Here is a 6,000-nt window from a genome sequence, read left to right on the forward strand (position 1 = left end):
AAAGAATCAGCGCATCCATAGCTGCGCGTTCTTCAGGCGACCCAGGGGGAGAATCATCCTCCTCCCCCTCAGATTCTTGCGGGTCCTGAGACGAGAGAGACCCCGAAAGGGGCACGCCACCGACAGCAACCACATCACCTTCTGATCAGAAGAAAAGGAAAGCCTAGGCCTTTTCCTAGCAGCCCGTTCAGTCATCAGCACATCCATATTGGACACCAAAGTTGCCACTACAGCAGCCAAATTAGTCAGGGCAGGGGATTCAGATGAACTAGAGTCCCCCATCAGGGCTGAAGGGAATTTGCTGTCCTGAGATTCCATTGCAGAGAAAAAAAGTTTTGCAAGGCACTGGCCTTTTAAGTGCGCGACGCGGACCCCGCAGCACACCGCTATACAGACTGTCACACAGAACCCCCGCAGGGACAAAAACTGAGCCAGAAAGGATTTTACAGAGGAAAATGCAAGGACAGCAGTACAGAGCCCCACAAATGTGTTACCACATCAGACGCTGCTCCAGAGGAAAAGGAAGTGAGGTCGCCAGAGACTGAACTATAGCTGCAGGCTAAGGGAAAATGGCTGCCCATAGGAGGTAATGGGAGGCTTCGGCAAGATGGCCGCTGACATGTGAACAGAACGATCTGTTGCCACACACAAGATGTCGCCGGAAGGCGCAAAAACACACTACATAGACTGCTGCACAAAACGCCCATAGTGAAGCAAGACATGTTGCCCACACCTAAAATGGCGGACCGGCGGTATTTAACCCCGCATGCAGTCTGTACCTCCAAAGCACACTAAGTGACACAGGAGAGGGGCCCCCAAGCACACACAGCTCAAGCAGTGAAATAAAAAACCCCTGCAGGGATCGCATCAGGGAGCCCCAAAAACGCACAGACATGAGGGGATACCACAGCCACACAGAACTGCCAGCCCCAGACAGAGGCCCCACACAGAGTGTACTTACCTGTACCGGATGGCGTGGGGCGCCTCTCATCAAACGGAAAGCCGCTGCCCTCAGATGGCAGGGAATGCCGTCAGCCGAAAAAACGCAGGACACCACAGAGTGCGGACGAACCGCAGACGTGTCCAGTGAGGTAGCCAACTCACAGGCTGCATCCCTGCTGACAGGGATGGGTCGTTCTTAATGCCAGGGCGAACACATGGCTGAACACTCGATGGCGGGCTGGGGATCCATCTGACCCTCTACCCTGGAGAACAAGGGCGACCAGTCCGATTCCCAGCTCCGCAAAATCCATCTTCGTCCGAAGATCCGACTAACTAAAGCTGACAAATAAACAGCTAGCAATGTAAAGAAAAAATGACATTTTCCAAAAATAAAATCATAAAAAAAGAAGAAGGCTGAGACTGTAGCCCCAGCACAGGGAAGCCTGACTACTCCTGAACTAGGCAGAAGACAAACTGAGTTGGGATGGCTTACTGCAGGGGGGGGGGGGTATTGACCAGTAGGACAGCCCCAAAGGGTGTGTCTATGTTAATGCTTTTGCTTTTAACAAGTCTTATGCCTAGCTACTCCTGCGGAGAGGAAGTCAATACCCATTGGTGAAGACTGTATGAGTGGGCGGCGACTGTCGGAGGACGTAAGAGAAATAAGTGTTTAAAAAAGATAATCGTACAACATATAGCAAAGGTAAAACTGATATACTTACACTCTCTCCCCCTCCACATAATCATTCGATTGTACAAGCTCTGTTACATCTACCAACAAGTATGCAGTGCAATGGCCTGCCTGATAGTATACAAATTGACTGGATAGCTTTGGTAGATTTAAAAGTGACTGTGCAGAGACTGTAGGGTCAGATTGTAGCATATGCGGCAAGCCTAAAGCCAGCCATTGATCAGCAGGGACCAGCCAAGATTCGAACCATCTATGGGCAGGCTGATTTTATCCAAGTCGATCCATCAAACAACTTGGGTACAACCAGCACACCAGATTTGTACATGCGACTACTGCCAGTAGCTATAGCCACTAGCAATAATCGCTGTGTTCTCCCAGAACAGATGGCTCCCTGCGACCATACACACAACCACCCTAAGAGAACACAATCGTTCCGCTGGAGAATTCTCCCCCATCAACACTGACTGTGTTGATGGGGGAATTGAGCAATTTGATAATAGTATCATCTATGGCCTGCCATACGCCCACCCATGTGCCTTCTGTCTGCCCACTGGAATCCACATCTGAAGGAGGTGCAACAAAGCAACTTTTAGTTGAATTTCCAGCATTCATGCAACTTTTGGGTAGACTGAATGAAAACAGAAAATTGTATTCTACTCACCCAAATTTTTCCTTTCCTGGTGCCAATCTATGGCAGCATACATGTGGTAGCTCAATATGCTGCTACAATGGTGCCAGGAAAACTGTATCATACATACTAGAGATTGACTGATTATCGGCAACACCGATATATCAGTGGCCGATATGCACTTTCCCCGATATATCGGAATCGGTCTTTTGATTTGCCGATGTTTAGGGAAAGTGTTTGTACCGGGGTGATGCCTGCAGCTAGAGGCATCACCCTGGTACCGGTATCCACAGTCGACGGTCGGCTGACTTGTAATGACAACTGATGCGGCTGAGAAGCCACTCTGCTGTCATTACAAGGAGCAGGAAGGGACGCCACCCCCCCTCCCGTGGCTCGCCCCGGGTCTCCTGTCCCACCAGGAGACCCGGCCATCCTACATCCACCACCCAAGAGAAGACCCAGGTCTCCGGAAGTGATGTAATGACATCACTTCCAGGTACTTGGCGCCGAATTTAAAAAAACGGACAGAATTCAAAACAGCCAAACTTGGCGTTTTGAATGCTTTTCGGTGTTGAGGAGGGGTTTGGGATCTTTTAGACCCTAAGATCCCTCCACAAGGAGTACCTGTAAAAAAAAAAAAAAAAAAAAAAAAAAATTTTTTTTTTTTTTACATGTGTGAAAATATCGGCAGATACAGATATCCGAAGACTAAAATATCCATATCGGTATTAAAAAAACGATATCGGTCGATCACTAATACATACCCATATTTTTTCTTTCCTGGAACCAATCCATGGCAGCTTACATGTGGTAGCTCCGTACACTGCCACAATGGTGCCTGGAAAACAGAAGTTTGTATCATACCTGTATTTTTCCTTTCCTGGCACTAATATTTAGCAGCATACTGAACTACCACATGTATGCTGCTATGATGGTGCCAGGGGAAAAAAAAAAAAAACAATTTAGCAGAGCCCTCTCACTTATCCATGTGCAGGTCTCTGAGCCTAGTACGTGGCATCACTCCACCCAGAAGTGGAGCACAGCGACACCAGAAAGGCTCAATACACCTTAAGTGCTTAAGCCTCGTACACACGCACCGATTGTTGGCCAACCGATCGGCCGTCTTTTGTCCAGTGTTGTTGTGTTGGTTGAAATGTGCTCTAGACTGCACACAAATTTTGTCGGCCAACAACAACCAACTGCAGAAGTGATGTCATGTTCTGGTTTACTTTCCGTGTGTTTTTTCTTCTCTGAGCATGCCCAGTCTTGATGATCACATTTTTGTCGGCCGAAAGCTGTACTGACTGACGGAACAATCGGCCGTTCTGCTGACGGCCAACAAAAATTTTATAGCATGCACACCAGATTTTGTTCGGCCGAAAAGTGGCAGTCGGTTGTCGGAAGCATCATACTAACAAGCCGACAATCGGCCGACCGGACGTTGGCTGAAAATTTACGGCCAACAATCGGTGCGTATGTACGAGGCATTAGACCCAGTGCAAGAGACTCTGCCAATTTGGTGCACACAGAAGACACCTCTATGAGAGACTAAAATCTACAGGCATTTGTCTTTGTGTGTATACTGTCCTAAACATTAGTAATGTTCAGTGTACCATCCAGCAGCAGCAGCTGTGCACTTCTCATAGTTTTACAGGCTACTGGCAGAAGGGCAGGACAGGGTGCCTGTGCTTTCCACCCACACCTGGGCACTGTGGCTAAACGCCCAAATGTGATGAACATGCCCCAGAATTTTCATGGGATAACTTTTTCCCTGTGCGGTACATTCTTTACCTACAGCCTGCTGTCCCTCCCCAGTTCACTATTGTATATATTACCTACTCTCATACCTTCTGCAAGCCTATACTGCACATACTGCCCGCTGCATACCTCCACGCTGGCTGTTATATATTCTTGCATTCCTCTCCTGTAGATACTGCCTGCTAAAATACTTCTTTTATTATTGTTATTCAGAATTTCCTCAACCCTTCCGAGTTCTGGAACAGGCACACCTTACTAGTCTTTAAAAACATACTGCAACCTCTGCAAACACCCCCTGCCCAACCAATCCTGGCTGAGAAGAAGGGATTCGACTGATTCCTGATAACAGGGCTCAGGACATAAACACACGCTCCGCTGAAATGATCAGAGTAAAGAAAAGATCTTTTCCCCACCATCTCTTATCAGCTAAATCGTAAATGGATTGAACAGTCATCTGAAATTCCATAAGGCCTTGGTTCACACTGTACCACTGTAACGTGTGTGCATATAGTCCCAATAAGAAATAGGTTTCCGGATCTGTGCTGTTTTGCAGTGCAATTTGGAATATACGACCTGTCATTCATATATATATATATATATATATATATATATATATATATATTAAATTTTTTTTCTCCATTCTACGATGTGGTGAGGTGTACAGAACCGTACGATGGCACATTTTCACGCCTTACAATGTGTGTTGAGGAACTGCAAATAAAATGCAGCTAGATTGCCAATGTATAGGGGTAAATAAGCCCTAACACTGAATGAAACGGGGATTGGCTAACGCTTTTGTCATTTTTACCAGCTGATCACTGTACAAACAAACCTTTCTTAGCACAGAACTGCCAACATGGGTAGGCTTGACTATTACACTATTATATATATATACATACACACACAAACAACCTAATAAAAATACACTGGAGTTACACAGATTAATGTGTGGCTTTTTTACGTCACCTACGCATTGTTTCTAACATTGAAATCCTATTTAGCGTAATTTCTCCTCCTCCCTTGAATCTACTGACGTCATCCGTCCTACAGAAATGGCATACATTGTAAACTCTTCTGCAATAGTGTTACGTACAATTCCAGAAGGGGAATGCACTGTCACACTCGGTGCTAACTTCCCGTTACGAAATATTAGCCTCCGTATCAAACAACAACAACAACGTCCATGAATGCCTACTATAATAACTCCACCATATCATACAAGGAAAGCTCGCTACCGCGTGCTTTTTCTCCGCCATGAGCTCAGACACTTACTTCTCTCCAGGGCCCCGCAGTGAAGTGGCACAGCTCTCAGGTTTACATTGCTATTTACATGAGACAGCTGACTCCCTGTATTTTCATAAAGGGGTGTGTCCGAAGCAAGGCTCAGTCCTGATAGGGCGCCGCACTCACATGACATGGCCTGCTTCCTCTATACGTGCTGCTAAACAGTGTTAGCTGTAGGCTTCCTACAGTCTAGTTTGAACCAGTTTGGCATGCGCAGCTTTCTGGATTTCTTAACGTGAAAGCATATACTTGTGGAAGTCATAAGAATTAAGAACATTGCCGATATAGTAGTGCGACGAATATTAAGTGCAAGCAAAAGCATAGTCATTCAATTGTCTATTTTTTTTAGCTGGAAGCTAGTTATTACATTATATCTAAACCCAAAAGTTTTAATATATTACAGCTCACCAATTTTTAGATGGTGGCTGCATTATATACAGCTGTTACTGTTCATTACAGGAGTGAGTTCTTTCAGTGATAAAGCATTTGAGAGCTTGCTTCTGTGGTAGTGAAAGAGAACAGTAACAGCTAGGCCTCTCTTGGCAATCTCATTAGCAACCTTCTATGAGTATTTCTAATGGCAGACAGGATGTATTTACCTCAATGTATACTATATATAAATATATATAAATAAAACCATTTTTTTTTTTTACTACTAATAAATAAATACACAATACTGGTTTGGAAAAGATTAGGC

General features: G+C 45.5%; 1 protein-coding gene across 2 annotated transcripts in view; it reads right to left on the reverse strand.

Moving 5' to 3' along the window:
• Positions 1–5,401, reverse strand: part of MKNK2 (MAPK interacting serine/threonine kinase 2) — a 186,661-nt gene extending 181,260 nt beyond the window's left edge. Inside the window, exon 1 of one of the 2 annotated variants that reach the window (XM_082265327.1) lies at positions 5,292–5,401. The gene's annotated coding sequence lies outside the window, so the exon portion shown is untranslated. Of the gene's footprint in view, positions 1–4,985; positions 5,087–5,291 lie in introns of those variants that run through there. The other variant, XM_082265328.1, reaches the window with a different exon arrangement.
• Between the last annotated feature and the right edge of the window lie 599 nt (positions 5,402–6,000).

Source organism: Pelophylax lessonae (genome assembly GCF_965119305.1).
Source record: "Pelophylax lessonae genome assembly, chromosome: 1".
Classification (NCBI taxonomy): Eukaryota; Metazoa; Chordata; class Amphibia; order Anura; family Ranidae; genus Pelophylax; species Pelophylax lessonae.